The following is a 27,700-nucleotide window of genomic DNA, read 5'->3' as shown; positions in this document are numbered from 1 at the left end:
CGAGGGGAGCTCGACTCCAACAACTGTCCAGCAATAACAATGAATACCCCTCACCTTAATTGTCAACAAAGGCCAAGTGAAAAACCTGGAATTCTTCCTCCATCTGACAGTAATGAGATGGTACTTCCAATATCTTGCACTGCTGGAGCTGCGTGAGAAAAAAAACAACTGAGAGGTGCCTGGGTGGCTCAGTCAGTTGAGCATCCAACTATTGGTTTCAATTCAGGTCATGATCTCATGGGTCATGGGATCAAACCCTGTGTTGGGCTCCATGCTGAGCACAGTCTTCTGGAAATTCTCTCCCTCTGTTCCTTATCCGACTCTCTCTTTCTCTCTCTAAACTAAATAAATAAATCTTAAAAAAGGGAGAGAGAGAGAGAGGAAGAGAATGCCAACTGAAATAGGAGTTCTAAATAAGAGCCAGAGTCTCATGATGTAATTTGAACATATAATGGTTTCAGTAAAAAATCATTGCTAATGCTAAGGACCAGGAAAACCTAAAACAGAAATGAAAAAGACAGTGAATAGATTCTATAAAGACTGCAGAGATATTAGAATTACTTGACAAAGATTTTAAACCATCCATGATAAAAATGCTTCAATGAGCAATAATGAATATACTTAAACAAATAGATAGAAATATTCACTAAAGGAGCACCTGGGTGGCTCAGTTAGTTGGATGTCCAGCTTTTGATTTCGGCTCAGGTTATGGTCTCAGAGTCATGAGATCAAGCCCTATATCAGGCTCCACACTCTTCAAGGAGTCTGCTGAGATCCTTTCCTCACCCCCTCTCTCGGTGCTTCTTCGGGCTCATGAACATTCTGTCTTGCAAATAAATAAATAAGTCTCTTACAATAAAATGTTCACTAAAGAAATAGAAAGTTTCAACAAAGAAATATACATAATAATCAAATAGAAATTTTAAAACTGAAAAATAGAAATATAAAATAATATAAATGCCAATCTGAAAAACAAAGAGAAGTTAGACTAAAGATTTAAAAGAACATGGCCTCCAGGACCTAAAACAAATATCAACCACTTATATTGTTAGAATTTTGGAAGGAGAGGAAAAAGAAGGCAAGTTGAAGAAATATTTTAAAGAATTAATGGCTGAAAACTTCCTAAATTTGACAAGATACATCTGCCTACAGATTCTAGAAGCTGCATGAATCTTAAAAAGGATAAACTCAAGCAAATCCACAAAATATATCCAAAGCAAGCAGAAGGAATTAACAATAAAAATAAGTAAACCAATGAGATTAAAAATTTTACAGTACAGAAAACCATTAAAACAAAAATCTGGTTCTTTGAAAATATTAGTAAAATTTACAAACGTCTTGCAATATTGACAAAGAAAGATAGAAAATAGAAATTGGCAATATAATAAATAAAATGGGGGATATTACTACAAAATCTGCAAAAATAAAAAATATAATAGAATCCTGCAAAAATCTCAACACATAAACTTGACAATTTAGACAATAGGTCCTATTTTTAGAAAAATGCATTTCAACAATTGTGAAAAAGATAATTTGCATAACTTATTACAATTAAGGAAGTTGTATTCTTTTTTTCAGGATCCTATACTTTTAATCATGCAATAGCATTTTATTTTATTTTTATTGAACTATAGTTGACAGGAGATTATATTCTTAATTTAAAACTTTCCCCATAAAGTAATCTCCAAGCCTCGATGCTTTCAGTGGAGAATTCTATCAAACATTTAAGGAATAATTAAGACCAATTCTATACAGTTTCTTCCAGAAAACTAAAGAGTACATAATACTTTCCAGTTGATTTTATGAGGCTAATATTTCCCTGATAACAAAACAAAGACAGTACAAAAAAAAAAGGGAGTAATAGTCCATTGTTTTTCATGATTATAAATGCTAAATCTTCAATAAAATACTATCAATTAGAATCTGCATTATATAGAAGGAATTATGGACCATAACCAAGCAGTATTTATTTTAGGGAAATAAGGCTGGTTCAATGTTCAAAAATCCAACAATATAGTCCACAATGTTATCAGGCTAAAGGGTAATCATGTAATTACAATGTAGGAAAAGCATTTGATAAAATATGACACTAATTCATGATAAAACTCTCAGAAAAATTGGGGAAAATTGAGAAATATCCTCAAAGTGATAAAGTGTGTCTATTTTTAAAACCTATAGCTAACATTATAATTAATAATGAAAGACTGAATACTTTCTCCCTAAGATTGAAAATAAGGCAAGAATGCCCTCTCTGACTAATATTTAACACAGTACTGAAAGTTCTAGCCAATGAAATATGGTAAAAAGGAAATAAAAGACATAGATCAGAAAGGAATAAATGATACTGTTCCTATTTGCAGGTGACATAATTATCTATGTGGAAAACCACAAGGAATCTAGAAAAATACTCCTACAAACTAGTAGGTGAGTTCAGCAAGGTTTCAGGATACAAGGTAAGCATACTAAACTCTATAGTATTTCTATATACTACCAATGAACATATGGACACCAAAGTTAAATATAATACCATTTAGGGATGCCTGGGTGGCTCAGCAGTTGTGCATCGGCCTTTGGCTCAGGACGTGATTCTGTAATACTGGGATCGAGTCCCACATCAGGGTCCCTGTATGGAGCCTGCTTCTCCCTCTGCCTATGTCTCTGCCTCTCTCTCTCTCTCTGTCTCTCATGAATAAATAAATAAAATCTTAAAAAAATAATAATACAAATTACAGTTTTTTAAAAAATGAAATATTTAGATGTAAATCTAACAAAATATTTACAGGATTTATTTGCTGAAAATTATATAATACTGATGGAAGAAGAAAAGATGTAAATAAATGGAGAAAAATGCCATATTCATGGATTGGAAGACACAACAATGACGTCAGTTCTCAAACTCATATACAGGTTTAATGCAATTACTATCAAAACTACAGCAAGATTTTATATAGTTATAGATGGGGACTATTCTAAAAATTGTGTATAAGGGAAAGAGAACTAGAATAGCTAAAACCAGGTAAAGAGTACAGAGAATCTCTGTATTATTTCTTACAATATCATGTTGAATCTATAATTATCCCAGAATAAAAGGTTTAATTTATAGAAATTGGGAAAAACCCATAAAAGGAATGGTGGGGGGAAGGATGGCATCTGTATCTTCTGTGAAGTCTCAAGATTTATGCTATCCTTTAAATCCAGAACTATCCCAGGATCCCTTCCTATGGAGAGAAGCTGAGCCCTGCAGAGCAGAGGTTTTGCTTTGTGTTTCTCTTTAGAAGTGACAAACTTAAGTGTTGTTGAATCTACAAAGTAGTTTATTTTTGTTTTGTTTCCCTTACCTATGGTGATTTGTCTAGTACCAAGTTGCTATGGCTGAGGTCAAAGAGGTTTCTGCTCATGTTCTCCTCTAGGATTTTGATAAAAACCTGCACAGCAAAGAAAACAATCAATGAAACTGAAAGGCAGCCTACAGAATGGCAAGTGACATCTGATAAAGGGTTAGTATCCAAATCTAGAAGAAATTCTCAGACTCAACACCCAAAAAACAAATAACCCAGTTAAGAAATGGGCAGAAGACCTGAATATTCACTTTTCCAAAAAAGATCCAGATGGCCAACAGACACATGAATAGATGCTCAACATCACTCATCATCAGGGAAATGTAAATCAAAACCACAATGAGATACCATTTCACTCCTGTCAGTAGGGCTAAAATTAACAACACAAGAAACAACAGGTGTTGGTGAGGATGCATAGAGAGGGGAACCCCCTTACACTTTTGGTGAGAATGCGTACTGGTGCAGCCATTCTGGAGAACAGTATGGAGGTTCCTTAAAATGTTAAAAGTAGAACTACCCTACATTCCAGCAATTGCACTATTAGGTATTTACTCAAAGAATACAAAAATACAAATTAGAAGGAATACATGCACCTCGATGTTCTTAGCAGCATTATCAGCAATAGCATAGGGAGAGCCCAAATGTCCATCAATTGAAGAATGGATAAGGAAGATGTAGGGTATGTGTGCATGTGCGTGTGTATCTATCTACACACACACAGTGGAACACTCAGCCATCAAAAGAATGAAATCTTGCCATTGCAATTACATGGATGGAGCTTGTGTATTATGCTCAGTGAAATAAGTCAGTCAGAGTAAGACAAATACCATATGGTTCCACTCATATGTGGAATTTAAGAAACAAAACAGATGAAGATAGGGGGAGAGGAGGATAGAGGGAAACAAACCATATAAGGAAATACATTTTAAAAGAAATGTAGAAAAGGCCAGTTTACGCATCTCAATCAAAGTGGCAGGGAGCTAAGATTTGACTCATTTTCTGTTTTTAGTCCCAGGCTCTTTCAACGATACCATACTGTCTATCTTGAGAGGAAATAGCAGGTCATATACTATTGTTGGGTCAATATTTTTTCTTTTTCTTTTCTTTTTACAGATTTTTTAACTTATTTATTCATGAGAGAGAGAGAGAGAGAGAGAGGTAGAGGCAGAGAGAGAAGCGGGCTCCCTGGGGTCCTGGGATTATGACCTGAGCTGAAGGCAGACGCTTAAACAACTGAGCTACCCAGGCACCTGGGTCAACCTTATTTCTACTGCCTCACATTTGAGAATAATTCACTTAAAAACAATCAGATAAAATATATGTACAATCATTCATAATGGCATAAAAGTAACAAAGAAAGAAAAGAACAAAACAGAGAGAAACAAAGAAAGAGACAGCAGAAGACCCAGAACCAAGTCTCACCACTATTATAAATATTCTTATGACTCTAGTAAAATCCACTATCTTTGAGTGGGGCTCATGTCTTCATTTCCTACTGCAGGCACTCTTGCTTTAAGATCAAATGCAATAAAACAAATAGATGCAACTTGAAGAGTTAAAAGCACCAGAAGTAGGATACATCTATCATTAACTAATAATCGCTGCAAAGAGAGAAATCAAAGTACCATACTTTGAGTAAAAAATACATCTGCCTGAGCACGCCTATTCCAGATCATGCCTGAATTTCCACCTTTTTTACCTGCCTTCTAAAGCCTCTTAGCTGTAAATCTCAATAAAACCTTCAAAAGGCAATTTGGTAGAAAAATGTTTTAGCTAAATGCCTTTTGCAATGATATGTCAAAGAGGATTTAATTCCTTTTGCTTATGCTTCTCTCATCTTACAAGTATGTTGGATACCCAGATATTCCTTTCTGGATGGTTCCTCAGGCAGAACAGAATTGGCTTCCAGTTGATGATCAATTTAACTCCTGTGCACACTAAAATGTATTTTCAAGAACTGCACTAATAAAAAAAAAGATGAAAGAAAGAAAAGAAAGAAAAAAGTGGAAAAAAAGCTTTCAAGAATACGAGTTCTCAAGAAGTCCATTTCTCAAGAGTTCAAATCTGTTTTTATGAGCAAGATTTAATGGATGTGATACTGCACATCTCACTGTTTTTGCCACATTGCCCACAGCTGATAAGAACAAAATCATCAGTGATTAATCCAACAGAACCAATGCCAGGGTCCTGATAAATAATTTTGTAAAAACAGAATGTGGAAAGAGGTGAAATAAACCAGTGTGGGCTTATTAGGAGAAATGTACAAGGCAAAACTGGTACAGCTTAAGGTGGCTGCTAATAGAAATTAAGAAAATGATATTTAAAGATAATGAAAAGCTTCTGTTTCCTCATCTTTCTCCTTTGCCTTGGGCACACCTGTGCCTATGTCTAAAAGTTTTTATAATCTGTATTCTCCCTGAAAGAGTCATTTTTAAGAACATCAACCCAGAAATGTGGAAATGACTAAATGGCTGCTATGATTTGTTAATGGAATGGTAACGCTGAAGACTTTACAAAGATAGAATGAGCCAACTAGAGTATCAGAAAATGAACTCAAATGATAAAACCTTAGAACTATATGTTCTTCAAAATGGAGTGACATCACCTTGTCTTAACATCTCTCCAACTTTTTCCTTTTGCATGCCCTTCAAGTACCACCATTCCTCTAGGAACACAGAAAAGGTACATTTTTCCCTGTAATAAGGCAAAATGGATGTTGCTTCTTCTCACTAATTCCTTAATTTTACACAGTACAAGTCTGTTACCTCTTCACCTCTTCCTACATGGGAGCTTTTCAAGTATTTGAAAAGAGCTATCATCTTTCCGGGCTTTTTTTTTCTTCTGACAGCTGCATAAAAATACTAAAAAGAATGTATATACATTTTAATTAGACTACATAAAAAAGAATGAAAGAGGTTCACCAAAATAGAATGGAGAGGATATGGATTTTTTTCTTTTCTCTGTTTTCCAAATGTTTTCTAAGAGTTTGTGAAATTGGGCAGCCCGGGTGGCTCAGCGGTTTAGCGCCACCTTCAGCCCAGGGTGTGATCCTGGAGACTCTGGATCTGGTCCCACTTCAGGCTCCCTGCATGGAGCCTGCTTCTCCCTCCCCCTGTGTCTCTGCCTCTCTCTCTCTCTCTCTCTCTCTCTCTCTGTGTGTGTGTGTGTGTGTCTCATGAATAAATAAATAAAATCTTAAAAAAAAAGTTTGTAAAATTGTTTAGGTAATGGGAAAAATATATGAAAATGAAAAAGACAGTATTATCTTTCCCCTTGGAAAAATATAAGTAGTAAGAGAAAAGATTCCATTTGCTGAATTTTGGCAAAAGAGATTGTTTAATGCATATTTCTCTTTATTTATAGGGTAAAACTGAGGCCAGGGAGGGTAAGGAATAGATCATAGTTACTTCTCTAGATGTGCAGTCATGGTCTTAAAAATAAGCCTTTTGATTCCCAGACTAGCATTCATTTTGTTACACTAAGTCATGTAGATTGCCTTAAAGCCCTAGTATTGCAGTTGTTTCAATTTCCTTAGCCCATCTGGTTGGTATTCCTTAGATTGCTTCTCTGGGTTCATCCTTTGGTGAATTAAAGAAACAGAATTGGGAGAGATTATGAAAAATTCCCTTTTTCCTATGTGTCTACTTTGCTTTGAGCATAACTGTGGAGATGTCTAATGGTTTTCACATTTGTGTTTTCTGGAAGAGTCATTAGTAAAAAACATCAAACCAGATATGTCAAAATGGCTGCCACGATGTGCTAATAGAAGGATAACATTAAAGACTATAAAGATAGAAGGTGGCAGTTAGTAAAACCTCTCATGTTTCTATTTTTGAGCTACAGATGCCATTTTAGTGCCCCTTGTCAAAAATGTCAAGCAATAGCCAAAGCATTTATCCAGTTCCCATTTGCTCTGACTCATCAACCAACCAGGTGTTTGAGCATCACATGTCCATCCTGATAAGACAGATGAATACAGAAATGAAACAGCCTGGATATAGAGTGATGTTACTAGTGCCTGGGTGGGAGTAAACCTAAGTAACATGCCCTATTCTGGTTCTACACTACCTGCCTTTGAGTTCCAGGGGCCCACAGTGATAACCTGCTGGATGGCACTCCTCTTCTTCATTGCTTCACTTCCAGTGCTTCCTGGAACCACTGCCCAGTAAGCTTTTGGCACTTTGCACTTTGTGTTAGGGTCTGCTTCTAGGAACATCCAATCTATCACAACTCCTTCTACATCTATGCACACACCTGAATACACATACCTAAGACCAGCATGTGTGTTATCGTGTACATCAGTTAGAAGTAATCCAGGTGCCAACTGGGAAATAAAGGTCTCATCTGTTCTTGAATGTGACTGAACAGGACCCTGTCTTGTGTCACAGTCCATTGGAATTTGACTAGGAGGCAAATGATTCATGGAAAGTGTTAAGCCCACTCATCTTGAGGGCACATCCCTGGTTATTACATCACCTCCTTCACAGGTGTGTTCTCCTCTGACTGTACTATGAAATCTCTCTATTTACCAACTTGGATGGAAGAGAAATGTAGTTTATCAAAACAGTCATTATAGCAGCCTCAGTGGAACTCACAGGAGCAAACATAGCAATAGGCCTTGTTTTACTAGATAGTGACACACTTCTCAGAGTATGTCACTTCATAGGCTATTTCTTCAAAGTTTCCTATTAAACACCTGAATTTATAAGATAAGTAAGCTGACTTACCATGAAAAGTCACTTTGCTAAATCAGTTCACAGGACATTACTAAAAATGTCTGAGTCTTCCAGATAAGGAAGATAAATTAACCTATGAAAACATCAACCTGTGTTGCCTTTGCTGCTTCCCGTGGCACTTTGGAATTTATTCCCTTGAGAGGAGAGTCTAAGAAACAGTACACAATTTTATTAAAGTATTGACTAACAACTTATGAAATTATAGAATGATGATCTGGAAGACTGTTATCCATGGGTGCTTGCTATTCCAAATCTTCAGCATCTATGGTGGGACACCAAACAATCTGATCAGCAGCAGGAAGCCTGGCAAGATAGAAAGGGTCCTGGGAATGGGTTTGGGGAAACCAGAGTGGTCATTGGGGCCTCAGAGGAAAGGCGCTTTACCATCCTATTACCGTATAGAAGTGTTTAAATATTTAATGACTAGTTTGACTGTTCTTGAGTACTAATTAAATATTCTGTGAGCAAAACCAGGGCGACTAGCCTCCAGCAGGTGCTCACCATTCTGCTTCTGGTTGCTGCCACAGAGTGAGAGCTGGAAAGTGTCAGAGACTGACAGATGCCAGGTAATCAAAGCCAGTTCCTTTGCCTTAAGAGAAGGTGCAGAGCTTCCATGGGCTCAGGCTGAGGCTGGAGTTTCTGTAACTACTCACTTATTAGCTCCACCCTTCCTTTTCCCTTCCTTGCTTCCCAATCTCACTAGTTTCTCCCAGAAGCACACAAATCCTGACACAAGGGTCTGACTCTTGCAGACCTGACATAATAAACTCTCTAAGCTGCAGTTATTATTTAGCTCCGAATATTATGGATTCCATTTCTTTTCCTTCCTTGACCTCTTATGAGGTCACTACACTAGTTCTTACTGATTGATACCGTAATGTTTATTTTTTATACAGAGCTTCTATTTCAATCCCAGAAGACATTATGTCTCCAAGTCTCAGAGTTCGGTTTTGAAAAAATCATCAATTCTCTGTCTATTGATTTAGCTATTTCTGCTCTGAATTGGTGATGCCAAATTCCATGCAAATGTAGAACTACCAGAAGCATGATTTCCTTCAGAGCAAAAGGCTCCCCTCTAATGCTGATATCTGAACATCTTTCATAGTTCTAGTACTACTACTGCTGATAAAAAATAAGAAGCTATCATGTTTTATGCATTATATCATTTAAGTCTCAGAAAAACACTTTAAAATGAGTATCATCAATTCCAAAGCACTTGAGGAAAACTGAGGCAGCAAGCATTAAGGAATTTTTCAAATATTGCTCTTCTACCATGTTGAAAAGCCAGGTTATGGGTTCCCAACTATTCAGTACCAAAAACTGCTTCAGATTCTACTGCTGATTGTGTCCCCCCAAGGCAAGTGTGGGATTGAGCTTCCTGCCATTGATGGGACAATGAGAGAGCCCAGGTTATTTTCTTCAATAGCTGAAAGTTCCCTGGACCCAGCTGAGCCCCACATCTTGCTTCCTGTTATCAAGACCCTTGTGAGAGCAGCCTGGGTGCATGCTGTCCATTTTCTGCCCTCCTGGGTTCTGCTCAGATATCCCCTGTCACCCAATTACATTATTCCTTCATGTAATCCCAATAGTCAGTTTTTTCATTATCCTTTTCTGAGATTCTTAAAAAGAAGGCTCACACAAAAGCATTTCTTGGCAATGTAAAATTTACTGAAGCAAGCATCTTAACAATTTATATAGAAAACAACTAATAGCTATAGGGGTCCTCTTCCTCTTTGAAATCCCCCCACACTCATTGCTCAGCTGGCTAACTCCCTTCTTTCCCAACATTATTAAAATTCTGTCTCATGTGCTGCATGTGGAACCTAGTCTGAAGCTGAATTCCATACTACAGTCACATATCAAAGGCTTTTTTTCAGAAGAGCCGGCCTTCTCCCACAAATTAATTTCTTGCATCTGTTGCTAAGAAGATAAATATTTCTTTCCTATGTAACTTGCATAAAGTTAAGGAAAGCTAACTAAATTGAGTAATGGAGCAACATTTACACCATCTTCCTGATCCCCAGAAAAAGCAGATGTGAGAGATGTATGGATTCTTGAAGCCAAGAGAAGGCCCTATCATCTCTTGAGGTGCCCCATATATTAAGCAAAATAAAGAAAGATCAAAATAGAGTTCAAAAACTAGTCAATCAAATGTGTTTATACTGAAAAAAGAAAAGGTCAACAACTTTAATATATGCACAAAGATATTATAATATAATGCTATTCACAGGACAGTCCTAGGATTTAGTTTTAGTTTAAAAAAAATTTGTCATGTATTACAAGTTTCTGTAGTGGTCTGATCATTAATTTTATTCTAAAGCTGTATGATGAATGTTTTTTATTGGTGCCAGGATATCTCTCTGAGTTTGATCTCATTTTAGAAAATGTCCAGTTCTAAATTTAAGACGCTCCATGAATCTGAAGGTCTGACTAAATGGACGTCCCTCTGCCTCACCTAATTCACTGTAATATGCCTTGGATAAGTATCAGCCAAAACAGAGAGACCTATTCTTATTTGAATAAAAGCATCCCTTACATATATACTAACTATTGTATGGGATCATATACACAAAAGAACATTAAGGGAAAACTATACTACCTTGATAAACAAATGGGGACACACATTCAAACAGACCAGTTGCTTTCAGAACTGCCCAAAAGCAATTAATCAGTCTGTCCAATTATTGATTTTATTCTGTTGTGTAAACAAATAAATCCTTCCCAATAGGTATACACTGTCTTGCTGTGTATACTACATGCATTTGAAGAATCACATTAATTTCAAATTAAGGAAGCACTCTCATCATATCATCCAAATTGTAGGATATCTTATGGTGGATGAGGTCCCATAAAACATTGAGTTACTTGACAAGAAAATGTCACAGAAAAAAACAAAACAATTGCAATTCTAAGTCATCCTAAATGTAGCTCCTCTTAAAAGGAAATTAGAGTACACTCAAGTTTGTAGTTTCCACTAGAAACAGTAGGTAGCATCAATGCCTTATCAATGAGAAATTTAAAAGAGAAAGAGCCATCCCTTTATTCACAATAAGCTTGGAATGGTAGCACTTGTTAGGTGAATAGGTATCATCTAGCAATGGAATGTGGTAGAGAGACTCTGAAGATAATGGGTACCAATTCCTTCCTGCTCAAGCTGAACCTCAACTCAAGAAAAGGGACCTAATTCCCCTTCCCTCAAAACTAAGTTGACCTTCCAAATTTCTTGACCAATAGAATGCTGTAAAGTGACATTGTGAACTTCTGAGACTAGATCTTTTGAAGAGTTTACCTGGGCCTCTTGGATGCTCCCTCTCTGAACTTAGCTTCCATGTTGTTAAAGGCCCAAACCACACAGACAGACAACTTGTTGGGTTTCCAGCCAACAGTCCAACAGTTCCAGATTAGCTCCCAATCAACAGCTAGCATCAAACATCGACCATATGAGCAAACCATCTTGGGCATCTGGCCCAACCAAACCTTCAGATAACTGCTTCCTGATGTGCCATCTGACCACAACTGGATGAAAGATCCAAAGTAAGAACCACCCAATTGAGTCAAGTCAACCCACAGAATCATAAGACATACTAATACGTGGTCAGGTTACATTGTAGTTTTAAGCCAGTAAATTACAATGTGGTTTGTTACATAGTAGTAAGAAGGGAAGAGGAAAGAGGAGGAAAGCAAAAAAGAAGTTTCTGGAAGGTCTATCAAATTACACATAGAAAATCTACCTTGCTCCTACAAAATTTGCATATCAAGAGAGAGGATCTAACCAAGGGATGTGTGTTTTGAAAAAAATTCCCAGAGTCAGTGACTTTTTGACATAGCCCAATTAATGTGGGACAGGGTTGCTACTTGCAAACATATGGTATTTAAATTTTGACACTCTCTCTTTAAATGAATAGGTCAATCTGCTAATTTTTGAAAATATTTATTTGAGAGAGAGCAAACGTGCATTTATGCACATTGGGAGAAGGCCAGAAGGAGAGAATCTTTAAGCAGACTCCCCACTGAGTGTGGAGACCCCTGTGGGGCTAGATCTCATAACCCTGAGATCATAGACCTGAGCTGAAATCAAGAGTTGGAAGTTTAACTGATTGAGCCACCTAGGTGCCCTCAATCTGCTAATTTTATAAATAAGAGACTATAAGAGATGGTAAGTGATTCTATGAGGATAGATATTCAACTGGTATAGCATCAAAGTGATTTTTGAGTCATTGAGTCTAATCTTTAGTTTATCCCATGAAATATTACCTCTTGAAATAAACTCTAAATTTGAGAGCTGAAGCCTTCAAGTGCTTGGTCTGAACCCTTACATCTTTTCATTGTTATGCTTTTCATTTGAAAAATTCCATTTTGAATTATTTAGAGGAGTAACATTTAAAAAGAAAAATGAATTGCTATCTCATTCTTTTATATCATGTATAATAGGTGATATATCTTTATTTACTTAAATTTTGTTATTATTTTTGGTTTAGATTAACAGGGGCTGGCAAACTTTTTCTAGAAAGGACCAGAGAAAATATTTTAGGGTTACACAAGGCCTCTGTTATACAGTTGTCATTGTCGTTGTTGTCTTCTTCTTCTTCTTCTTCTCCTCCTTTTGCAAGCTTTTAGAAACGTAAACAACATTATTAGCTCTGGAATATACAAAACGAGGTTATGGAGGTATTCAGATCATGTGCTCCAGATTGCCACTCTCAGGGTTAGAAAAAGAGTTTACACACAGAATATACAATTAGCATGAGAAATTTATAGTGTTAGATGAACAAAATGAAATACTGTGGGCTGAATATTATTTTGACAATGCTGGCTGAAACAAATTTAAGCAAGTTTCTTTTTTGCAAGACTTTTTAGTGCCTTCGCTATGTGAATATGAACTGCAAATCATCTAGAGATGGATGTAGTGTTCAACATTTCTGAAACACATGATTAACTTTAGAGATATCATTTGTAACATTATCTTTTGTTAAGATTTTATTTATTTATTCATAAGACAGAGAGAGAGAGAGAGAGAGAGAGGCAGAGACATAGGCAGAGGGAGAAGCAGGCTCCCCACGGGGAGCCTGATGCTGGACTCGATCCCAGGACTGCAGGATCAATGCCATGAGCCAAAGGCAGACACTCAACCTCTGAGCCACCCAGGTGTCCCATCATTTGTGGTACATTTAAGGGAATAGTGCTTTCCATAAAACTCTTCTGGAAACATACATGTAGTCTAATGGAATAAAAGGTGAATTCTAAGAAAATTATTGAGGGCTAGTCTTAACTAATGAGAAGGTTGAAATACCAACTTCCTTTTTGTCCAGCAAACAGGGGATTCTGGTACTGAAGCACTGGTTGTAATTGTTTGCCTGTTGAAGTTTAGTTCCTGAAATCATTCTAGATTAAGTGCCTGTTGTACATTCCCTATAAAGCCTGCCTTTTCACAGGAAAGCCTTCTAAAAGATATCTGCCAATTTCCCATAGATGGCAGGCAGATGTTTAGGTCAGACCAAAATAGCAGCATCTACACTCAAGAATGGACTGCCTGCTCAGAAAATTACCTGTCTGGCCAGGAAGTTGCTAAGAGCAAAGTCGTAATTTTCCTTTCATTTGTTGTTGTTGTTGTTTTTTTTTTAATGTGTCTGACAGCTTCAAAATAGAAACTAATAAGAATGTTAATTTCCCCCTAATGTGATAAAAGTCTTGATAAAAGAGGAACTAAAATGATTGGTTCATATGTGAGTGAAATTTTGGTGACCTCCATTTTTGTCGCTCATGGCATTTTTTAATCCTTTTTTTGGGGTCACTAATATTTTACCCTATGAACAAAACTTTCATTTCTGTATATTTTTTTTATTGGAGTTCTATTTGCCAACATATAGTATAACACTCAATTTCTTTGCAGCTCTTCATTTTGTCACCTGAGCTTCAGGTTAGTGTCATAGAAAGAATGTGGGTTCATGTTGCAACTCAGTTATGCATTAATTATGTGACTTTAGGGAACTCATTTAACTCCACTGGACCCCAGGTAGCTGTTTGTGAAATTTTTAGAAAAATTAAAATGACACATAAAAATTAAATGGCACAGCATAGATAGAGTTTTTGTCAGGTGATATACATGGTACATGATTAAAATTATTTACTTTCTTTGCTTTATTTTTTCCTTTTCCGTTGTCTAATTAACTCTCAGTTCTAGGCTTGCACAACACCACACACTTTGAAGAACACAAAAAAACTCACTAATCATGAGCCCACGATCTGAGATGATAAGCGGAGGCAGCTGTGGCTCTAGAGGGTCAGCTTTCTACATTCACAAGGATGTACCAGAGCTATGGAAGAAGATCCAGAGATTAGTAATCCTGGTGAGAGGCTGAGTTTCAAAACAGTAAGTAGTAGATTGGTTTCTGCCAAGCAACTTTTTCATGGATGTGACTATTTTTGTGAGCTGTGCAGTGTCTTAAAGCCTTTCTACAATCTAAAAACCTTCCCTACATTTTCTTGTCATTCAGGCACACCTGCCAATTTCCATGATAGGAAGGCAGCAGAATATATACAGTTAAGATACTTTCCTATGCTTGTTTTAGCAATTCTGTGGTGCATGTTTTGAATTTATAGTTTTTTATATCTCTAACTTGATAAAAAGCTCGCCCAAGAAATGCAAAGTGCCTAAATAGCCATCAATGTGCTTCTAAGAATATGGTTTCTCTATAGTTAACTGATTTTCAGTGGCCATTGCTGAGCAACAGTTGACCAGAACCAATTCCAGAAAAGATAAGAACTTGAGCAATTCAATTGTTATGGGGGGAAAAATATTTCAAAGAACTACCTTCCCAAAAAGGTATCTAACCACAGCTGGTTTCCCAGGTGATTTTTACTAAACCTTTAAAGAATAGATCATCCTAATGTTTATTACTTTAAATTATCTCAAAGCACAGAAAAAAACCTGAACGTTCAAACTTCTTTTTTCTTTGAAAATATTATAGCATTGCCACACAAACCTGACAAAGTTAGTACAATAAAAGAAAACTCCAGATTACTCGCATAATGAGAAGCAATATAAGAAGCCGAACAAAATAGTATAAAGCAAAATGCTTCAGTATACTTTAAAAAAAAAAAAAAAGACTACCCAGGTAGGATTCAATACAAAAAATGCAAGAAGATATCAATATCAAACCAAAACTGAACATTCATCATCATATATTCTATAAAGGTCTTTAATAAGAACCAAAATCCACTCTTGATTTTAAAATAAAAACACAATAAAGTAGGAATAAAATAATGGTGTGAAATATAAATGATGATAACCCAACTCAGCACTAGGTTTATTAGGGAAACATGATGAAGCATCTTCACTAATGTTAGAAATAAATAAGGATGCTACTGTCACCATTATCACTTAATGTTGCTCTAGAAATATCAACCAATACAATAAACAAAGTAAAGACAAAATTATAGTGAAGAAACAAGAAATGAAATGCCTATGTGCAGATGTTAATATGGAAAATTACGAAGAATATAATTAAAAACTGCCACAGTTTGAGAATTCAAAAATTATCTGGGCACAGAAGTAATACACAGAAATCAGTGGCTTCCATTCACTCAAACAATCAGAAGATACAGTGGAATAAGAGATACCATGTAGAGTAGCAACCAAAAATATGCATCATTAAATTTAACAAAAATATACACAATCTGTAAGGAAAAAAACTGCAACACTAATGAGATACAAAAAAAGGAGATTAAAAAATGGAAAGAAATCCTATATTCTTAGCATCCTATGATATTAAGCACTTTGGGGCTGGCTATGAATTGAAGGTGATCCAGAGAAAAAGCTGAATAGTATTCTAATTGGAACTGGGTAAACTCACTCTAAACTTCGTATGGGAAAATATCCAAGGAAAAATAACGTTGAGATTTGGGAACACAATTATATCTTGGAACGTTAAGGAGAGAGATCCAGAACTAGCAAATGTTGAAGCATATTATATAGCCATAGTAATTTTAGGAGTGTGATACTGACACATGAATAAGACAGGAATACTTGAAGTCCAGAAATATCTATATACACATGGCAATTAAATATGCAATAAAGATAACATTTCAATTGCAGGAGTGGAGAAAGGAAGCTTATTCAACAAATATATTGGAAGAGCTTAACAGCCTTCTGGGAAAAAATAAAAAATTTTATACCTTAAACTCCATATCTTAAACTTTAAAATAAAACAAATTTCAGGACACCTTGGTGGCTCAGTTGAGCACTGGACTCTTAATTTTGGCTCAGGTCATGATGTCATGGTCATGAGATGGAGCTCAGCTCCATGCTCAGTGGGAAGCCTGCTTAAGACTCTCTCCTTGCCTCTTTCTCTGCCTTCCCTCCACTCTCTCTTTCTCTCTCCAAAGATAAATAAATAAATAAATAAATAAATAAATAAATAAATAAATAATCTATCTTTTGAAATAAAACAAATTTCAGATCAATTTACAAAAACCTTTATTATAAAAATAAAAAAAATTACTGGAAGAAAACAAAAATATTTTTAAATATAATTTTGAGGTGGACAAGACTCTTTGGTGCGATAAAATATGCAGACTGCTTTAAAAGGAAGGTAATTAAACTACATTAAGTTTCTTTTCTTTAATTTTATCTAAAAGCACTATATATAAAGTAAAAAGTCATAAAACAAAATTGTAAAATGTGTTTGTGGCTAATCTCACAGAAAATTAATTCCCTTAACATACAAAGAGTTTCTATAAATCAACTTAATAAGAACAACAACCCAACAGAAAAGGTAAACAAAGGATATGACACAGAGTTCATTTAAAAAGTTTAAAATACAGTAAAAAAATGTTAATTAACTTCAATTATTATGGAAAAGCTCCATATTAAACTTTGGCAGTAAAATGAACAGATTAGGAAAGATTATAAAGTTTGAAAACAGATTATGTGTATCATCATGAAGAAAGTCCCTGTCTTTCATTGCCAGTAAAAGCATAAATTGGAACAACCTCTATATACAGCTACTTAAAAGATGTATCAGAATTAAAAATGTATATACCCTTTGAAATAACAATTCACTTTCTAGGAATCTAATCTATACATACAAAGGCGCAAACTGATAGATAATCAGTTTCATCCCTTGGAGCATTGCTTGTAGCTGAAAAATATTTAAATTACCTATGGCCTATTAACAAGGACAAGTAAATAACTTAGGGGCTAATATGCAATAAAATACTACCTAGTCATTAAAAAATAAAACTAGGAGATCTGTTTGAGGTAATATGGAGAGATAACCTTTAAGAATATCAAAATGCAGAATTGGATGGACAATATGTACTATTTGTGTGATTACAGAAAAAGAACAGAGATTACCCCAGAAGGATACACAGACTGGTAGTTGCTATTGCTTCCAAGGAGGGCAACCCCAAAGCTCCAGAACAAAGAAGGCAACTGACAGTGATCCTCTTCACTGCCTTTGATCCCTTTTCACCCACTTTTATTGAACATGTCAATTTCTCTTAACTAGGACTAATATGGTCTTTGCTTTTCTGTTTTTTACCTCTCATTTTCCTTTCTTGTTTGGGCATGATTTATGAAAAGAAGGAAGATACATGGCAATTTTATGCTGTCTTTTGCAAACCAGAATTTTCTATTCCTTTTTTTTTTTTTTGCCTTTTGAATTTTTAACCATATACATCTATTACCTATTAAACATAAGGAGAAGTAGAGCTAGAGTGTATTATGCTAAGTGAAATAAGTCAATTAGAGAAAGACAAATACCATATGATTTCACTTGTGTGGAATTTAAGAAACAAAACAGATGAACAAGGGGAAGGGGGAAAAGAAAGAGAGGAGGCAAACCATTATTAAGAGAGACTCTTAACAATAGATGAAAATTTGAGGGTTGCTGGAGGGGATTTGGGTGGGGGATGGGCTAGATGGGGAATGGGTATTAAAGAGGGTACTTGTGATGAGCACTCATGTTATATGTACGTGATGAATCACTAAATTCTACTTCTTTTTAAAAAATATTTTATTTAATTATTTGAGAGAGAGCAAGACAGCACAAGCAGGGTGGAGCAGCAGAGGAAGAGGTTCTCAGAGCAGGCTCCCCACTGAGCAGGGAGCACGATGCAGGGCTAGAGTCCAGGATCCTGAGATCAAGACCTGAGCTGAAGACAAGATGCTTAACTGACTGAGCCACCCAGGCACCCTAAATTCTACTCCTGAAACCAATATTACACTATATGTTTACTAACAGCAGTATAAATAAAAAATTGAAAAAAAATAACTAAAAGTCTGGGTGTTATACTATATGTTGGCAAATTCAAGTTAAGTTAAAAAAATAAGTAAAAGTAATTAAAAGAAAACAAGATTAGCAAAAGTCAAATGTTTAATTTTGGTTAAAGCGCTTGCCTAATTTTGGGTCACTGTTATGAAATGTTATGATCTAACAAAGTCCTAGGATCCGGGATTCACCATATGGAACAGAGGAAGAGAAGGAGGGGGTGGTCTGTGGAATTCATCCTGTTTTCACTTTAGTAAGAGTGGGTTTTTTTTCAGGTTTATATACTAGTGTTTTGAGCAGATTTCAATAAAAGTGGATTCTGCTGCTAGTAAGTATATAAACTGTCCCTGTAGTTTATGGCACCATGGATGCACTTTTACATAATTGGTTACCCTACATTTAAGATACTGAGCCTAAAGTATAATTTTACTATTCCAAATTATTTTCATGGTTTGTAGTTGTTATGTGTTTATTATTTACACCTATTTTTGATGGTTCTTAGAGTCACTTAATACTGAGCCCTTGATTGAGTGAGTATCTACTCTGCTTGTCAGTTTATTTGCTATTGTGATTTCTTTGAATGCCTTCTGATGAAATTGGGAAGTTTCCTTTATAATGCCTAAATTCTGGTGGAGAATCCTTGATCCAACTGGATACCCAATACAGCCATATGTTGTAGTTTCCTGTCTCCATACTTTCTTGGTATTTGGCTTGGTTGCCAGAGTAAGTAGGTATACATTTACTTTATATTTATATAGGACAACCAGCATTTTATGAATTGCTATGTTCTGGGGTATCATGTCAAGCAGATAATTCTTAAGTCAATGTGGAGATATAATTTGTAGTTTCAACCAAAGAGTGAGTATTATGAAGTAGGTCGCCAATCAGAACCTAAGAAATGAATAAAAATTCACTCTGAATTTATATATTTTCTAGTTGCTAGTTTATAATCCTCTAATAGGCATGAAATCCGGAACCACACAGGGAAGCTGAGGGCAAAATGGGGTTTGTAGATAAAGCTCTTCTGTTTCCTCATCAAATGCTGAAGGCCTCAGGTTTGGTGTTGCAGGTGAGGAACAAAAAGAGTGGGCAGATGAGATGTCATTTCTCCTCCTTTCTAGTCTATGCTGCTATTAGTTCTGGCATTCACCATCTATGCATTGTAGATGGGAAGCATGTCATAAGTGACTATACTCTCCATTAACTGGGAAGATAAATAAACAAAAAGCAAAATAAAACCAGAGCTGATAAATCTTGTATTTACTTCAAAATCCTTGGTGCCAGTGTTTCAAATAAAATATTTCTTTATCCCACTTCTTTCAATAGACATCTTTTAGGTATTCACCTTACCAGGTAGGAATTGTGCTGGGCACTGGGGACCAAATGATTGAATGCGTTATGATCTTTATCTTCTAGTCTAATAATGAGAACAGTCATGGAAACCAATCACAAGAAAAGCCCTAATGTTTTTTTTCTGGACATGGTGGCACAAGGTGGGGTGAGATGGAATCTAGAGCCTGGGTGTGGTGAGAGAAAGTTTCCCAAATAAAATATATTCGCTGCACTTGAGTGATAATCGGACTTAGGATACAGAGAAGCATCTCCAGCCATGGCTAAACAACAACAGAGACTCTGATTATCAAATTGGACAAAGACATATAGGAAGTATGTGCAGGAGTAACAGGAAGTGAGGTCAGAGAGAGGTGGGACTAGATTGGAATCTCTGGCCAGGTTTGCGCCACTTATAATAGAAAGTTAAAGAAGCTTGTGGGGTCGACTTTTCTTCCTCTCCTACTGAAAAACATTGAGGAAAAATAGCAGGGGTTCATTGTCCCCCAGATTACTCTGTACTCAGCACTCATTGCATTGCTGAAATCCTCTGACATGTGCATACCTATCAACCTAAAGTTACATCAGTTTTAAATTCTATAGCTAATATCAGGATAGCACAGGAGATAAGGAGGTGGGGGGAGATAATGGGATAGAGAGAGAGAGAGAGAGTATGTCATCTCATATGACCATTTTTATCATCACCTGAGATACCAACTTAGGAGCTTTAGATCTGATGAGGAATCTGCAGATTCAGAAATGCTGTGTCTGCAAATTCAACCTTGCACTCAGCTTTGCTGTGACTCTGGGCTTCACACATACTTGGTGATTGTAAAGCAACAACTGAAAAACCTATAAAGAAATAAATTTTATTTACCTCTAATTTTCTGATTTTCAGTCTACATAACAATATTCATTCTGGCCGAAACTGCTGAGCACTACAAATTATATTTTTGTAGATCATCTTTTTAAAAACTATACATTCAGCATTTTTATCTTATAATCCACCCAACGTAAGTACTGTCATCTTTGCAAGTCTCAGTTTTAACCACTATTTCTCAAAATCTGTAAATCCACTCATGGGGGTGGATTTACTTAGCCAAACATCCATGTGATATGAGCATGTTTATATATATGTGCATGGATTGTGCATTATCCTTTATTGGCATTCTCAGCACTCAGAAAAGGGATCTTTTGCACAGAGTAGGAATTTAAGAAGTTGAAAAAATGAAGCACATGGTGTTCCCAGTAAAAATAGGTATTGAATTAAATATATATAACCATCTGGATCCAGAATTAGCCATCCAGGGTAGACACCTACATGCTATCATCCCACCACCTGCAGTGAGGAGAAGGACACTTGGAGACTATCCAAATCAGTTTTCAAATTCCTAAGCAGAATAAAAACAGAAGTATATTTTGTCAGGCTGAAAAATGTCATTTTTGAAAACCATAACTGTGGGCTGCATTTTCCCAACAAATTATAGTAGACATCCAGAGGCATCTGATTGTGTCTTTATTAAACATAAGGACATTACAAGAAAAAAGGCAAGTGAACCATTGTATAGTTCTCTCCAGGTACTCTAGTCACACCTCCAGCAAGTCTAGAAACCAACCGACTTAGAAAAGTCCAGCCAAGTGACCCCTTGAGAAGTGATTAGGGATGGCCAATAACTGTCTCTGAAGAGTTCTGCTGAGCTCAGCTAATGAGATTTTGCTTGGAATTACAATCAAATTTAAGTCTCTCCATTAAGAGATAAAGATGCTAATGTATCTTAAACTCATCTTTTCTCCCTCCCCTCCGCTACCCTGGCCAAGATTCCTTTAAGGTAATGGGAATGAGTCAATGTTTACTGCTTCAGGTGCTGAGTTCAGACAAAATTCTTTTTTCCTTTGTTCATGAGGGTGCTTTCATATTTGGAAAGAGCACTATCGGAAAAAGCAGAATTAGCTTTTAATTCTTTTTAATAATAAGCTAATTATCTTTCTTCCTACCTGTGAAGAGTGTCTTCTTATTCTATGTCACTCGTAGACTCTGGTGCAAAATTCACGGGATGATAGAATCATTGCCTTCCTTCCTCATGTTCTGTCTTATCTGTAAAATGTTACTGAAATGATAGGAAAAAACTAAAATCATAAAATGACCTCCTTCACTTTATTATTTTATAATGCTGCTATGATATACTATAGTATTATGTAGTTACTATAGCCAATTATAAATTTCCAAAGGGTATCTTAATTAAGAAGAAAATGTCCTTGTTTTCCATACCAATTATAAATAAGAAATGCTTGCAATGAATGTGAGTAAAAACAACTTGTCAAAAACTAGTGTTAAAGCTTAAAAGCTTTACATGCCTTCATACAAATACAAATTCTTTATAGTAGAGTCCATCTGAAGACTTACTCTATAGTCATTAAAATAATGTGAAGGGAAACCTGGGTGGCTTAGTTGGTTGAACATCTGAGTCTTGATTTCAGCTTAGGTCATGATCTCCAGAATCTTGATATGGAGCCTTCTTTCTGGCTCTGCACTCAGTGAGGAGTCTGCTTGAGATTCCTTCTCTCCTCTCTTTGCCTCTCCCCACTCCTGAACTCTCTATCTTGCTCTAAAATGATTAAATAAATCTTAAAAAAAATATGAAAAGTTTAAAGTTATTGCCTACGGTGAGTAATATCTCTATCTTCTTTTTTAGGATTTTATTTATTTATTCACGAGAGACATAGAGAGAGGAGGGCAGAGACATAGGCAGAGGGAGGAGAAGCAGACTCCACACAGAGAACCTGATGCAGGACTCAATCCCAAGACTCCGGGATCATACCCTGAGCCGAAGGCAGATGCTCAACCACTGAGCCACCCAGGTGTCCCTCTATCTTCTTTTTTATTTAAAAAATATTTCTCAACCTATGGTGATGTATATGGACCAAGTAATTTAATTAGGAAGTATCATCTCAGAGAAAAGAAACCCTTCAATTTTGGAAATTTCCAGCTGTATTAGCATGTTTCCATTATCATACAGTAGGACATGTGGTTAACTGTTATAGGTAATATTTATTGTTTATTGTGTGGCAGATCTTGTCCTAGGTATTGTAGAAGCATTATTGTGTTTATTTTCACATCAACCTGGTACTCTGATTATTCTGCCCATTCTACAGATGATGATATTGAGACACAAAGGTTTGAAAAATCTGTAACAGTTCTCAAGGACAATTCTCAGCAAGTGGCCATGCTGAATGACCTAGTCTCTGGCTCCTGCCTGTGCTCTGATCCAGTTGAATATACCATCTCTGTTTCAAATGCAGCCTTGCTAAGGAATGGCTTACAGCATGAGCATTGGTCAACTTTTCAGAATGATGTAAAGAATATCTTAGAGGATGAGGCAAATGGTTTCAGGACTCTAGGTTTCTCATACCATCAAAATATATGCACCTTTTCAAAACTAAGGACATAAGGTTTCTAATTCTTTATTTTGTTTGAGAGAGTATATTTTTAAAATACCCATCCATTATTACTATGTTGCCTAAGAGAAAAACATTTAATATCAAAATGTTAGAAAGATATAATATCAGAGTACATTTACGTTTATGGAAATTTCACTACACCGACCTTTTATTTAATTTTTTTCTCAATGGATTAGGAAAAAAAAAGTCATCAGTTTAGCATTAGTCCATATATCCATTTCCAAAAACTTCTGATTTAGGTTATATAGTATATATTGTCTTTTGCTGTCCTCCTTCTTAGCATTTTTCCTATTCTTCCTCCTCCTCTCCCAACTCCCCATCCCTCCCTTCCTCTTTCTGTCCCTCCTCCTCCTCATGCCTCCCCTTTCTTCCCCCTCCTCCTCCCTATCTTCCTTCTCCTTTTTTCCTCCTCCTTCTCCCTCTACCTTCTTCCACTCCCCCTTCTTCTTCTTCCTTCTCTTTCTTTTCTTCCTCATTTGTTGACTAGTGATGGTCTTCAAGAATGTGGTCAAAGAGAATCCAACAGGAAGAAACAAAGGATCAAAGCCTAGAAAACGTACATGCTGAGTAATCATTCTGTGGATACTTAAAAATTAGTAATAGTGGATAGTCAGTAACTCAAGTAACTTTCCTCACCACAGAATCAGTAGTATCAAATATTTTGCTATCCCTATGATACCTCTTTGGCTCCTTCTGCTTTTTATCTTCTTATGTGCAGGGTTTTTTCTGCCCTTCCCAAACTCAAACTCATCCCAATTTCTAAATAACTTTTCTGAAATCAGTTCCTTCACCACAATTCACCATCTGGAACATACCCTGTCACTGCCTCCCATTTGCCTTCTGCTCTGACCCTCCTTGCCTCTCATTAGGGATAACTCTGAGGCATAGGCAAACACCACTTTCCAGAGTTTCTCAATGAGATTAAGCTCCAGCTGCCTCCAGTAGTAATTTATTTTTTAACCCATGCCTTCTCAGTTTCCTTCCCCCATCTCCCATCCCTCAGTTTTTCCTGGGGTTACTTTCCCAGTAAACTACTTGCTTTTGAATCCTTATCTCAGGATGTGCTTCTGGGGGAAGGACAACTAAGATACCATCATAACTTATTTCAGAGTGATATTGGCCATTACTAAAATCATATCCTAAGAAAATGAGTCCTATGGCAAAAGAACTTTATAAAAGTACAACAAAATAGGGTGTCTAGGTAGCTCAGTCAGTTAAGCATCTGACTCTTGATTTTGGCTCAGGTCATGATCTTGTGGTCATGAGATCAAGCCCCATGTTGGGCTCTGCACTCACCACTGTGACGGATTCTGCTTGAGGTTCTCTCTCCCTCTCTCTTGGCCCCTCCCTTTCACCTCGAATAAATAAATAAATCTTACAAAAATAAAAGTAAAACAAAGAGACTGCCTTCCTACAAGAACTAAACAGAAGTCTATGAAACAGGCTGAGATTCACCCTGGCCTTCAGGCTGCTCTTATAAGTCATTGCTCTTTGCTGAGTCACTTACCATTACTTCTTGATGTTGTTTCATTTCAGACATTACACAAAGAACCAGTTTGAGAACATTGAATTTACACCACGTATTGGCTGATGTGAAACACTCCAACTGTGCTAAGATGGCCCTACAAAGTTAACAAGGCTTTCAAAAGTCTGGTAGCTGTGAATATAAAGGAATGCTTAAAACTTTCCAATTCTCTGCTGAGTGATTCATAAAAGGCCTTCCACAAGCTTTAATTCACTGCCCTCCAAGAATGAATTTTCATGATGGATAGAAGCCATCTTGATCTACAACACTGTTTTTTTCTGCTATCATGGGCAAAGTGGGTATCCCACCTCTGGATATAGTTGGTTTTGCAAGAACTTAAATTACAATGCCCCCATTAACATTCACTGCTGTTTTGTGAATAGCATATTCAAGATTTTTTGCCCACTTGAAACTGGATGCATCCATCAAAAATTCACCTTGGGTTGCTAAGTTTGAAAAGGCCATGCAATGCCTCATCTTCTTTGATTTTTTTTTCTTTGATTTTTGAACTACATAAAATAACTGTGAGATAGTTCAACTAGAGTAACAGAATCCCCAAAGAGCGAGAGAAGCAAATCTTCCTTTTTCTCTTGGTCAGTATTACTCAGTTTGGATTTTCTCCTACAATTTTTAAAATATAATCCATTTCATCTAGCTGTAAAGACTAACATCCCATTCAAAACAATTCCATTTCTTGTCATTTTTCCCCACTTTATTGACCACTGAGCAACTCATTATCTACTGACCTGAATCTTAAAATGAAGGATTGCCATTTCAATAGTCACTTTTGGTAAGAAATTGAGTAAAACAAGTGATTCAACATGCCAAATCTATAATAATATTGGAGGGATGTGCTAACATGGCGCCAACTAGAAACCTAGCTTCTTAAGTTAAAGACAAAAGGACTGAACTGTCCTCTAACCCAGATGTGCTTTTACTATTGGAAAGCTGCTTTGACACCAACTTGATTCAGTCATTGTGCTTTCTCTTTTGCATATTGTTTTAGATGGAAATTCACAAGTGATGATAAGAAGCTACTCAAGAACAATTTAAGAGTAGATAACTCAAAATGGGGTGGTAAAAAGAACGGCTACATTATTGCTTCGCATCTTAGTAAACCATTTCCCACAATTGTTCTAAACTCAAATTGGTCACTTATGACAAACAAGCAGTACTTTGAACAAGTTTTGTTCTTCTTTCTGAAACTCTATCTAACATTTGAGGTTGTGATGAGCTAAATAGAGTCTCTGACTCAAGGCAAAATTGCCTTCTGTTAGCCTTGACATTAGAGCAGTTGGAGGAAGGAGGCTTCATGTTCTGAACTTGTCAGAGGAAGAAAACAAACCACTTAAATATATGACTAGTTACCAGCTAGAACCTGTTATAATAAGCACACAATCTTTTGTGAAAATCAATTAAGTGCAAGGCATTTTAATTCTCTTTCTCTAATTCTCATGGCAACCAAGCAAGTAGGGGTTATTATCACTCAGTATTAGATAAAAGTCAAGACTCCAAGAGGTTACATGTGCCCCAAATCCAATAGTAAATAAATACTGGAGTTAATATATGAAATCAAGTCTTATTGATTCTGAAACCTGTGCCCAACCCACCACTAACCTATTGTTTTCTGGCTTTACTTTGTAGCAAACTTTATTTAATGAAATGGAATTTACCTGGACCCCTGAGATGTTAGGGAGATAAAAGAGGAGTATTTTTGTTGAATTGGGAGTGGAAAGCCTGGAGCCATACTGCAGATTCCTTCCCCATTATTTCCCAATCCTCTCTGCAACAGCCCCACAGGGATTAATGGAAAGTCAGGACTCTGTCAAAGCCCTGTGTTAGCCCTGTTATTGCAGCAACACCTCCACCACCACCATAAACATGAGCATCCTCATCCATGTCAGGGATGACACATAGATACTCCCAAGTCGACCTCACTGCACCTTCAAAATAAATGGAACTTTCTTTTCCTCCCCCTGCCATGAGCCTTAAAGTCATAAATCTCTGTGGAATAATGGGGTCATTTAATTACGATTTAATTGTAATTTCTGCATCTAGAATGTTAGAGAAGAAGGGTAATAATAGACCACAGAAACACCATAGTTAAGAAAAAGACAAGAGAAGGATCTCATCTAACAAACATGGGTACCAGACCTGAAAAGGGGACACAATTTCCATTTTCGAATATTTTATCCCCACACATAATATATATATACTACATGTATTTCAAAGCAGAGTCCCTTTGCACGCAAATATAAAAAGCCAAATCAAACTCCCCTGTGTTTCTTTATGCATTAAGTAAGAAATTAGAAAAACTATCCACTAAGGAATCTCCCCTGGCAATGTGGCTCAGGGCAGAATGATGTTATTTAAAATTCTTCTCTCATTAGAAGGGAAAGGAGTTTGCTTCTTGCGAGTTTGTGTATTTATACCAGAGCTCAACTGGCATTTTCATCGTGGTGTTTATGAACCGTCATGCGGTTCCACTGCAGTTTCTGACACTCTCATTAATTTGTTCCCAGCGGCGATTCATTACCAGCATCACAGGCAAAGCAGGCGCCCTCCGCGGGCTCGCGGGCCCGCCCGGAGTCGAGCAGCAGCCGGCGCGTCCTCCCCGCAGCAGGCCCGAGGCGGAGCCCGAAGGCCGGCGCCGGGCCTCGCCGCCTCTGAGCCGCGTCCGCAGCGGCCGGGAGCAGCGACTCCTCGGAGAGGCCCGGCTCGCGCGGTCCCGGTTCTCGGTGACGCGCCTCCTGCCGTCAGCCGGCCTCGCACCGCTTCAGACTTGGGGCCCAGGGAGGCCTTAGGAACTGTCCGTTCTCCGGGCTGTGGGTCTGCTCCCTGTGCTGACCCCTCGTGACCTGGGGGGTCTGAGCTCGGAGTCTGGCTCTGCCGAAGCCTCCTCTGAGAGCTCTCGGGAAGCCGAGATTCCCCCAGGACAGAGGCCTGTTGAATTCTGCTTCCCGGAAAGCCCTGTTTTTGGAAGGAGCTCGGTGCTCGCAGAGGCTAGGGTGAAGGCAAAGGGGAGGAGTGGCCCTACTTCTC

At 37.0% G+C, this 27,700-nt stretch overlaps 2 long non-coding RNA genes across 4 annotated transcripts in view; one reads left to right on the top strand and one right to left on the bottom strand.

The window, feature by feature from the left end:
* LOC144297927 (uncharacterized) overlaps positions 1-24,820 on the top strand; it is a 224,338-nt gene extending 199,518 nt beyond the window's left edge. Inside the window, exons 3-5 of one of the 3 annotated variants that reach the window (XR_013364866.1) lie at positions 2,361-2,453; positions 14,250-14,444; positions 24,670-24,820. This is a non-coding gene — a long non-coding RNA (uncharacterized LOC144297927). Of the gene's footprint in view, positions 1-2,360; positions 2,454-14,249; positions 14,445-18,107; positions 18,340-18,620; positions 18,673-24,669 lie in introns of those variants that run through there. The other 2 variants (XR_013364868.1, XR_013364867.1) reach the window with 2 other exon arrangements.
* LOC144297928 (uncharacterized) lies at positions 54-27,345 on the bottom strand. Its single transcript, XR_013364869.1, has 3 exons — positions 27,195-27,345; positions 21,670-21,782; positions 54-148 (listed from the first exon to the last, which is right to left on the bottom strand). It is a non-coding gene; the product is annotated as an uncharacterized LOC144297928 (long non-coding RNA).
* Between the last annotated feature and the right edge of the window lie 355 nt (positions 27,346-27,700).

Source organism: Canis aureus, chromosome 26, assembly GCF_053574225.1.
Source record: "Canis aureus isolate CA01 chromosome 26, VMU_Caureus_v.1.0, whole genome shotgun sequence".
Taxonomy (NCBI): Eukaryota; Metazoa; Chordata; class Mammalia; order Carnivora; family Canidae; genus Canis; species Canis aureus.
This window is presented reverse-complemented; position numbering and strand designations above follow the sequence as displayed.